Source organism: Sceloporus undulatus, chromosome 5 (assembly GCF_019175285.1).
Source record: "Sceloporus undulatus isolate JIND9_A2432 ecotype Alabama chromosome 5, SceUnd_v1.1, whole genome shotgun sequence".
Taxonomy (NCBI): domain Eukaryota; kingdom Metazoa; phylum Chordata; class Lepidosauria; order Squamata; family Phrynosomatidae; genus Sceloporus; species Sceloporus undulatus.
The window spans coordinates 97,765,791-97,777,376 of NC_056526.1; positions in this window are offsets into that span (position 1 = coordinate 97,765,791).

The following is an 11,586-nucleotide window of genomic DNA, read 5'->3' on the forward strand; positions in this document are numbered from 1 at the left end:
TTTAAAGACTATTAACCTAAGGCTCAATGGCTAAAGCTGGGCAGAGGGTGGATCTAGAACTACTCACAGGTCTCTGGATTATTTCTAGTATACAATTTTTTTAATTTCCATTTTAAAAAAAGACAACAAATGACTTACTTCCCACTCTAGATAATACTGTTGAAATGAAGGAAGTTGTGAATAATCATGAGTAAAGAGTAAAGGAACTCTTTCTTTCTAATACCCAAAACAGATTTTTGGCCTCAGAAATCTTTAATTCAATATACAGTCATCCCTCCTGATTCGCAGACTTGGAGTCCGCAGTCTTGCTCATTTGCGGACGGCAAGCAAGGAGGGACAAAATGGTATGTGTGCACAGGCATGCAACACCATTCAAATCAATGGTGCTTGGATATGTGCAATTTTCTGGATTGGCAGGGGGTGCTGGTTCCGGAACAGATTTCCTGTGAATCGGGAAAGACAACTGTGTATGTCTTTGGTAGTAGATTCCAGTTGGTGATCTTGAGACAAAATAAATCTCATGAACCTGAAATCTGATCATTTCTGTTTTAGTTCTTCTATAGTAAAACAAGGAACAAAAACCAATGGGTGAAGTTTTTGTGGGGTCTCTCCTTTGCTATATACACTTTATTGATGGATTTAAATACAGGGAAAGAAAGCCTAGGCAATTCTTCCTATACTTTGTACAGTAGTTACTCTTGTACTTTGAATTAGTTATTCCAGGACAGCAATCAACCTTTTTCCACCCACACTTTACATTAAATGCCTGTACTGCAGCCATTCACTCAAAACCACAAGGTTGCGAGTTCAAGACCAGCAAAAGGGCCCAAGCTTGACTCAGGCTTGCATCCTTCCGAGGTCGCTAAAAATGAGTACCCAGACTGTTGGGGGCAAATTAGCTTACTTGCTAATTAGCTTACTTGCTGTTCACCGCTATGATCTTTGGAATAGCAGTATATAAATAAAACAAATTATTATTATTAATTAAATTATTCACAATACCTGAAAACACTTGGCATAGAAGGAGTAGAGAAAATACGCTTTAACCATGTGCAGTGTAAGAGGAAAATTGCTTAGAAACAATTATAAATAATTTATGTCTAGTGTATGTTTTGTCCCAGAATTCTAGTACAACCCTTTTGTTCAATGACTCTTAATCTTAAACTGAGAATTAGAACCATAAAAAGGAAACTAGAAGTGTTGGGAGAGATATTGCTGAATTAAATTTTAGTACCAACTACAGATTCAGGGCTGAAAGATGAGGATATGGAGAAGAAAGAGATTTATAGAGATCTTGCCTAACTAAATACAGGTACCAACTACAGAATTAGGGCTGAAAGATGAGGATATAGAGTAGAAAAGAGGTTTATTTGTGTCATACTTTTCAAGAACAGTTTGGAAGAGTTCAACACTCATTCCAAATTGGACATTTGGACATTGTGTAAACTAAAAATAAAGCAGATATAAAAAATAAAATACACTGCAGCCTCAAAGATAAAAGAAAAATCTCTAAACTCTTGAGACAAATGAACTGGAGGAGAACTATTCAATGGAATTAGAAATATCTCACAGCAGAACAATGTTAATTAATTGTCACTATTAAACACCAAGGAAAAAGGCCTGGCAAGGAGAAGAAAAAGAAAGGGAAGGAGCATGAGATTGTCAGTGAAGATGACAACAGTAATGATAGTGGTAAGAAAGCAGAATGCTTGTAGTACTCTGGTAAAAAACACAAATGTCCATACACCTGCAACAGCAGAGGCAAGGGCCTTTGGAGAATTTTCATGTATTTTTATAGGCAAGAAAAAAAATTACGTAAAGTTCTGTCCTAGGAAAACCCAACAAATCTTCATTGATCTAGGACTATTGCACAGTATAATGAGAAAGTCTGGATGTCTCATAAAAATGGACTATAAGCTATTTAGACAGCAAGATGTACAACTGAAAATCTAAAAAGTGGCATTTCTTAATACCATTTGTCTACATACTAAACTTATTTCACCGTCACTTTTGATTTCTAGCTTGCAAGAAATTTTGCACACATTGTTCAACTTCATCAGAAGATCATTTCAAGCTATATGTGAAGACTGTGGGTCAACACAGATGTTCCCCTACAAGCACATGCAACATTCCCCTTAATTTTATTCTTCAAAAATAGTTTTGAGAGATTGCATTTTAAACCCAAGAACTGTGGGCATGAAGAACTGCTTAACACCTTCCTATCCAGTCCATTCCCCAGATGAAACTATCATCTCTAGCTCCTTGTATACTTGTGAGTGGAAAAGTAGATTCAGGGAGTGAAATTCCGACTGGCCAGAGGAGACTGTTTAAACAGCTTCCGTCACCCTAATCTTCGATTTAAGCCCTCAGCATCCTAAGGCTGTTTTTGGTTTTAAAAAAGAAATTGTCAACTAATAATAATAATAATAATAATAATAATATAAAGATATAAAAGAAATTGCCAAAGTTTTATATGAAAGATACACAGAACTGCATGTCATGCCTAGTTTCAGCTGACAAAGGCTGCAGAAAGAAACTTGAGTGGCAACAATTTCTATAGTTTGCAACTATGAACATTTCTCAGTTGAAAATTTTTACTACTAAAATACTCCATTCAGAAATTACTCATATCATTTACCCTGAAATCTAAAATGATCAAAGAGATGAGTGGAGATTTCTTTTTTAAAAAATTGTTTCAAAGCATAGCTACTGCAAGGAATTTTTCAAAAGTTATCTCCAAAGTTACAAGAAGATTTCAAGTTTTCACAACAGGGCTGGAGAACCTGTGACCCTCTACTGTTACCATACTGCTCAGGAGGATGAGAACTGGAATTGAAAGCTATGTGTCATTCGTCCCTGGTCTATATTATACATACGGTATGTAACATACTCTGTTTATGTCTAGAGGGCACTGGCTGATCAGTGGAGGGGGGAATGTTGTATTTAAAGAGAACAGGAGGTTTACAGAAACCTGGCTGGGAGAGGACAGTAGTGCGACCTGGGTTAAAGCCCTCCCAGCTGGGTATGCTGTTAAGGAGCAGGTCAGGGAAAGTGGTCGAGGGGGAGGAGTGGCCTTGGTCCATAAAAGTACCATCACCTTGACCAGGAAGCCGGTCCGAAAACAGAACACATCAAGCGCATTTACCTGACCCTGAAGGCTAGGGACAGCCTGGGGATTCTGTTAGTCTACCGTCCACCCCGTTGCCTAACAGACTTCCTGGCTGAGCTGACACAGTTGGTCTCGGAGCTGGTGCTGGAATCCCCCAGGCTTTTGGTTCTGGGGAACCTCAACATCCCCTTCGAGGCCGGCTTATCAGTTCTGACAGGTGTGGTTCAGGAGTTCATGGATTCCATGACAGCCATGAGCCTGTCCCAATTAGTCTCAGGTCCAACACACTGTGCTGGTAACACATTTGATGTGGTCTTTAGTACAGACCTGGAACATCTATGGGCAGAGGTAACTCATACCTCTGCCCTGTCATGGACAGATCATTTTCTGATCAAGGTGGGACTGAAAGCCGCTATCCAGACCCCCCTCGGGGGTGGAGGACCTATTAGAATGGTCCGCCCTCAAAGGCAGACGGAACCCAAAAGCATCCAGAAAGCCCTAGAGGGTTTTATGGTTGGGAATGATGGCGATTCTGTCGAAGCCCTGGTTGACACCTGGAATAACCATCTTATCAGGGCTATAGACACTATCACTTGCGAGCGTCCTTTCCGGCCCGCTTCAAATAAAAAACTATGGTACACGGAAGATCTTCGAAAAATGAAGCAGGCTGCGCAACGACTAGAGCGCCATTGGCGGAAACATCAGCGTTTATCTGACAAGACACTCCATGAGAACCTATTATACTCTTATGGAGTGGCAATAGATGCAGCAAAGAATTCTTTCTATGCTGCATGTATTACAACTGCAGAGTCACGTCAGGGTGGTTAGAGAGTTAACCCAGCTGCCTCCTACCCTGAACCCTTTACTAGAACCATCTAAGGCCTGCTGTGATGCTTTCAATGACTTCTTTGCAGATAAAATCTCTCGGATAAGGGCTGATCTTGATGCCGGCATTATAACAGAAACAATAAGAGAGATATCCAGTGACTCCGTGGACCCCATTAAACTGGATCATTTTCAGTTTGTAAATACCAATGAAGTGGACAAGCTCCTTGGTACTGTAAAGAAGACGATGTGCCCCCTCGATCCTTGCCCATCATGGCTGACCATTCAGGGAGGGGATGCAATAAAAACATTGCTACAATTTACAATAAATGCATCCTTTTGAGAGGGAATATTTCCATCTAATTTGAAACAAGTGATAGTAAAACCGCTTTTAAAGAAACCCTCTTCTGGCACGCCTGATTAGAAACAACCACACACCGGTCTCCCTTTTACCATTCTTGGGCAAAGTGATCGAGTACGCAGTCACCTTCCAACTCCAAGCTGTCTTGGATGAAACCGATTATCTGGACCCATTTCAAACTGGCTTCAGAGCGGAATACGGAGTTGAGACTGCCATGGTCGCCTTAGTTGGTGATCTCCGTCTGGGCATCGACAGGGGAAGTGTGACCCTGTTGGTGCTCTTGGACATCTCAGCGGCCTTCGATACCATAGACCAGTGGTTCCCAACCTGTGGGTCGGGACCCCTTTGGAGGTCGAATGACTCTTTCATGGGGGTCGCCTAAGGCCATTGGAAAACACCTATTTAATTACAGTTATGAAGTAGCAATGAAAATAATTTAATGGGTTTGGGTCACTACAACATGAGGAACTGTATTAAAGGGTCACGGCATTAGGAAGGTTGAGAACCACTGCCATAGACCATGGTATCCTTCTGAAACGCCTGAGGGAATTAGGTATTGGGGCACTGCGCTCCAGTGGTCCCAGTCCTACCTCTCAGGTAGATTAAAAATGGTGAGGCTGGGGGATAGCTGCTCCTCTAAGAGAGAGCTGACATCTGGCATCCCTCAGAGCGCCATTCTATCCCCCATGCTATTTAACATTTACATGAAGCCGTTGGGAGAGATCATCCAGAGACATGGGGCGCGGTGTTATCAGTACGCTGATGACACCCAGATTTATCTCTCCATGTCTTCGATTGTTACAACAACTAAGGAGGGCATCTCTCCTCTGGATGCCTGCCTAGGGTCAGTAATGGGATGGATGAGGGAAAACAGCCTCAAGCTGAATCCAGAGAAAACGGAGGTACTCGTGACTGGTACCCCAAGTCCAGGGACAGAGATTTGTCAACCTGTCCTGGATGGGGTCACACTTCCCCTAAAGGACAAAGTTCGCAGTTTGGGAGTACTCCTGGATTCATCCCTACAGTTATCATCTCAAGTGGATGCGATGACCAGGAGTGCTTGGTACTAGCTCCGGCTGATATGCGAACTGCGTCCCTACCTGGACCGAAAGGACCTTGAAACAGTGGTACACACACTGGTAATCTCTCGTCTTGATTTCTGTAATGCACTCTACATGGGGCTACCTATGTACCAAGTTTGGAAGCTTCAGCTAGTTCAAAATGAGGCAGCCAGACTGGCCACTGGAACATCTAGGTCAGACCACATAACACTGGTTCTAAAATCCCTTCATTGGTTGCTGATTAGCTTCCGGGCGCAGTACAAAGTGTTGGTTATTACCTTTAAAGCCCTACATGGCTTGGGCCCGAGGGAACGCCTCTTCCTACAAAATCTGCCCCGCACTCTCAGAACATCTGGGAAGAATTTATAAGAACACCCAAAGATCAGACTAACAACAACTTCCCACAGAGCGTATACAGCCATAGCCCCTAAATTATGGAACAACTTGCTGGAAGAGCAAGCGCCTTCTTAGATGCTTTTAAGAAGGCACTAAAGACGGATCTCTTCCGGCGGGCCTACCCACCCGATCTTCTATGAAGAACCTAAGAAAACCCTACTTTTGACTGTAATACTGCATGTTAGATGAAGTTTTTATTGTTCTGAACTGCATTTTTAAGTGATGATATTTTATTGTAATCTAGATGTTATTGTGATTTTATGCTTGTCATTGTGGTTTTATGCTTGAAATCCCGCTTTGATCCATTGGGAGAGGCGGGAAATAGAAATAAAATTTATTATTATTATTGTTACAACAGGTTTTCAGTGGACAGCCAACTGAAGTTTTACTAATCTAACCAATAACTACAGCACATGTTCTATCTAGAAGTCACTACTTAAAAACCTGTAAATCTCTGATACAACCAGACTTCACATCTGACCCATCCACCTATGTCCTGTCTTACCCCTTCCCATCCCAAGGGAACTTTTTTTATTGATATGGTAAGTTATACTAACTCTAAATTTTATCTGAGATCAAATCTCTATCTATTTCTTAACAGATTACAACCCACACATTTTAAAGCATAAAATGAGCTTCCTTTGGATACCCTCCAAGGCAAGGCTAAGATATTATAACAGAGCCCCATACAAAAGAAGGTCCTGTGTATATGTGAGTTTTCAGCCATGAATCCCATGATTTTCAGGGGACAGTAATCATATGGACAGGCAGAATATAAATCATATTCAAAACCCTCAGTGGTTTTGTACATTTGTATATTAAAAATTCCAGACCTAGACCGCAAGTTCTAGCAAACCCATATGTAGGAAAGCAACACTAATCTACATTATTGTATGCGCCAATTCCAGCTCTTCAAGAAAACCAAAGCCTACATCACCATTAACATTTCTCCCTTCAACCAAAGCTACACTGCATCAGCAAATCAAAGAAGAGAAGGATCCAGGACATGGCTCTATTCCTTCAAAACCGGGTCCGTAACGCTCACTAAATATACTACTCAGGATTCCACACCTGTTTAATTACTATTACATTTTATGATGTACATGTTAAGGTTTGATTTGATGTCATACATAAAAGGAATGTTCTACACTCAAAAAGCTTCTTTATTTGAACTTCTGAACTTTGAATTAAAACTATATAACTATGAGTACAAAGTATTCATTTTGGTAGCATAATATCAACTCGACCCTCAATTTGAAATGACATGGTCAAGGAATTTATATGCTGTGGGGTCTTTAAACATCACACTTGAGTAGACATAATATTCACTCTCATCAATAAATAAGTTTTGCTCCTGGGAATTTGCTATACCAACTAAAGAATCAATTTGACCCAAACTGATTAATTTCTTCTAAGTATTGATTCAACATTCAAAAGTTGGTTCAATGATCTACTCTAGTTGTGACTATCAATAAAACTCAGGCAAATATTTTGTTGTAATCCACCTTGAACAATTTCTAGAGAATTATGGTATGAAGTACTGTATTAGTTCAATGTGATATTAGTATGATCCTTCTGCCTCAGAAGCACCTTCAAATAAATAAAATACACCTTCAAATAAATATTGAATAATATCATTTCTGCTGATTTTTCATTGTTGCTAAGGCAAGTTCTTTTGTGTATTTTACACTGATAACTTGTAGTCCTAAACGGACAGATAAAGCACTTCAAGCAGTAAAGAAAAGAAGCAAAACAAAAGGAAGAGGAGGAACAAATACAGAAATATAAATGCTAGAGTGTGAAAAGACAAAGGCAACTAATACAATGACCAATGCAGAGAAACAGAAGACAACAGCAAAAAAGAAAGAATGAACGATCTCTTCTACAAGATCTTAGAGAAGTTCAAACCAAAGGCTAGGATGCTCAGTGACAATAAAAAGAAAATACTTCAAGACCATGAAGAAATAAAAAAGCTGCCGGATGGAATACAGAGAAGAATTATATAAAAGAGATGAAAAAATTAAAGACAAATACAATGAAGAGTCATATGAAGATGAACCACAAATTCTAAAAAGATACGTAGAAGCGGCAATAAGAGAACCTATGAAAAATAAATCACCAGGAACAGATGGTATTCCAGTGGAACTGCTACAATCAAATCTAGTGCTAACCAACATATGTCAACTAATATGGAAAACAAAACCATGGCCAATAAACCCAGAGAAACAGAATGGTTCCAGTCAGCAAAGGAGTCAGCCAAGGATGCATTCTCTCACTCTACCTGTTCAACTGATATGCAGAAAATGCTGTACAAAGAACAGGTTTATACTCAGAAGGGGCAAAGGCAGGATAAAGGAGCATCAACAAACTAAGATATTCGGATGGCACCATAGCAGAAAACATCACAGACTTGGAACAATTACTAAGGAAGGTCAAAGAAGATAGTGCAAAGACAGGCTTACTGCTGAACATAAAGAAAACAAAAATAATGACCACGGAGGATCTAGATTGGATCATCCAGCCTCAGAAAGGGAGAGAGAAGGACCAGCTCCATCGGTCCTAGCTCAAAGTAAGATGAAGAGCCCTCCCTCTATCCCATCTGCCATGGCCATGGCCCCAGAGGGAGAGAAAAACCAATGAACATGATACATTCCCCACCACCATTCTCTTCTAATTTGTGTCATGTCTTTTTAGATTGTAAGCCTGAGGGCAGGGAACTGTCTAATTTAATAAATAAATAAATAAATTGTAAGCCACTCTGAGAGCCTTTGTGGCTGAAGAATGGGGTATAAATACATAAATAAATACATAAATTCCACCTGGATAAATTGGAAATCAAAATAGTTAAAACTCTGATCAGAATGGGGACTTCACTCAAGAAATAAGAAGACTAGGAATTGGAAGGGCAGTTATGAAAGAGCTAGACAAGATCCTAATGTGTAAAGATACACAACTGAGCACTGAAGTTAGAATGGTCCAGAGCTGGACAGTGAAGAAAGCAGACAGAAAGAAAACCAACTAATCTGAGATGTGGTGCTGGAAAAGAGTGCTGAGAATACCACAGACAGCCAAAAAGTCAAACAAATGGGTCCTTCAACAGATCAAGCCTGACCTCTCTCTATAAACTAAGATGACAAAACTGAGGCTGTCATACTTTTGCCACATTGTGAGAAGGCATGAAAGGCAATAATAATAATGCTAGAGAAGGCAGTAGAAAGGCAGGATGATCACACATCAGATGGATAGACTCAATCAGGGAAGTCACAGGCCTGAATTTACAGGACGTAAGCAGAGCAGTGAATGACAAGGGGTCTTGGAGATGTCTCATCCATAGGGTTGCCATGAGTCAAGACTGGCTCAAGGGCAGTTAACAAAAAACCCAAATGAATAAAATGGAATTTACTTCCAAATAAACTTGTATAGGTCTGTGCAGTCGACAGTCCTGATATTTTTCATCACTCAACTTGCAAGATGAGTGTTCAGTACTTAATGGAAAGTACGAGAAATTATCAATCCTGGGAATTTTGAATTTATATTTAGTTTGATAAATAGATTGATCTTCAACTTACTTCAGAGCAGCAGTTATTGGGAAGTATCCTTTGAAGTGATTTGAATTCTTTCTTTTCATCCTTCTTTCCACCTTTCACTTGCTTTCTGGGATCACACCAACTGAACCATTCCACCAAAGCCACAGACGTTTGTTATCCTCAAACTACCAATGTCTACAGACAGGACTACTTCCACTCATCTTCCTTTTGCTGGATTTCAGTATCTCCCAGTTTTTAAATATTTCCTCTTCCATCTCTCTCACTTTCCACATTTTAGCATTTAACAAGAGCCAATGAAAGTCTCTCTCATACAACAAAGCTATCAATCTTGCCAATATTTCTTTAAAAAGCACTCAAACTAAATTGGTTTATTTGAGGGTCTGGAGTAATACAACATACACACACACACACTCTTCCACTGACAACATAATATATTCCACTATTAAACATACTGGTTATCTATGGCAATATCCTTCCTGTGAGATAGAAGTCTCATTTTCTTAATATTTCATATCCACTAAGGAAAGTCACTAGGAAAATCAGTATGCAAAGGGAACCAGTAGCATCTTTGAGACTGAGGCTGCATCCACGCTGCAGAAATAATCCAGTTTGACACCACTTTAACTGCCATGGCTCAATGCTATGGAATGCTGGGAATTGTTTGTTGTGGCACCAGAGCTCTCTGACAGAGAAGGCTAAATATTTCATAAACCTACAATTCCCAGGGTTTCATAGCATTGAGCGATGGTAGTTAAAGTGGTGTCAAACTGCATTAATTTTGCAGTGCTAATGCAGTCTAACTGAAACAAAGAAGTTGGGAAGCATGAGCTTTCACCGATTTAATCATCTGAGGAAGTAGGCTCAAGTCTATAAAAGCTCATGCTACCAACTTCTTTCTTTCAATTGGTCTAAAGGTGCTATAGGACCTCTTTGCATATTGATTTATAAGATTAACATGGCTATGTCTTTCAAATCTATCACTAGGAAAATGTCAAAGGAGGACAAGCCAACATAAAGGTAGGAGGAGTTAATCACCTCACCCTGGTTTACAATAGACAAGTCTTTGTTTTAACTCTTTCCAAGAGAACCACAGACCATATATTGCAAATCTGAATTCTTCAGAGGGAAAAAAAATCAACCTCGCCAACTAAACACTGTATCAAATATTTTTTTAAAATGCAGGACTGATGCCAGCTAAAAAAAAATCTGTATGCTTTACCTGCACTAGCTGTATCCTTCACCTGACAGATTAACAGTGCAATCTTACACATTACATTAGTTATAGGGAGCACAGGACCATTTTGTTACAACAGCCCTACAGCCAGTCTGCTTCTTGGCACAATTCAGAGTTGGTTTTTACTACAAAGCCCTTATATGGCTTAGGCCCAATCTATAAGAAGGAGCATATTCTCCCACACAAGCCTGCCTGAGATGCTCAGGAGTGATCTTTCTCTCAGTCTCACTATCCTCCCAAGTGGAAATGGAAGAGAAGGATTGCTCCTAGGTCTTGGAATGCCTTTTCCAGGAAGGCTACAATTTCGGCCCCAGTGATGTCCTTCCATTGGCAGGTAAATACTATGTGTAAAAGGGATTTAGGAGTCCAAGTAGACCACAAGTTGAACATGAGTCAAAAGTGTGATGTGGCAGCTAAAAAGACCAATGTGATTTTAGCATGCATCAATAGAAGTATAGGGACATAATAGTGCCACTCTATTCTGCTTTGGTCAGACCCCACCTGGAATACTGTGTCCACTTCTGGGCACCACAAATAAAAAAGGATGTTGACAAACTGGAGCGTGTCCAAAGGAGGGTGACTAAAATGGTGAAGGGTCTTGAAACCATCTCCTATGAGGAACATCTTAGGGAGCTGGAGATGTTTAGCCTGGAGAAGAGAAAGTTAAGAGGTGATATGATAGCCCTGTTTAAATATTTGAAGGGATGTCATATTGAGGAAGGAGCAAGCTTGTTTTCTGCTGCTCCAGAGAACAGGAGCCGGAACAATGTTGTTGTTGTTATTATTATATTATTATTATTAACCTTTATTTATGAAGCGCTGTAAATTTACACAGCGCTGTACATACAATCTTTTTAGTTAGACGGTTCCCTGCCCTCGGGCTTACAATCTAAAAAGACATGACACAGAAGGAGAAGAGAGTGGTGGAGGGAAAGGGTAAGAGGTCCAGCAGTTCCTCTCTACCTCCGAGGCCTGGACCAAGGCAGATGGACTGGAGGGAGGGCTTGAGTTCTTAATGGATGGTTAATCATTTTCCAGGGAAAATACATACT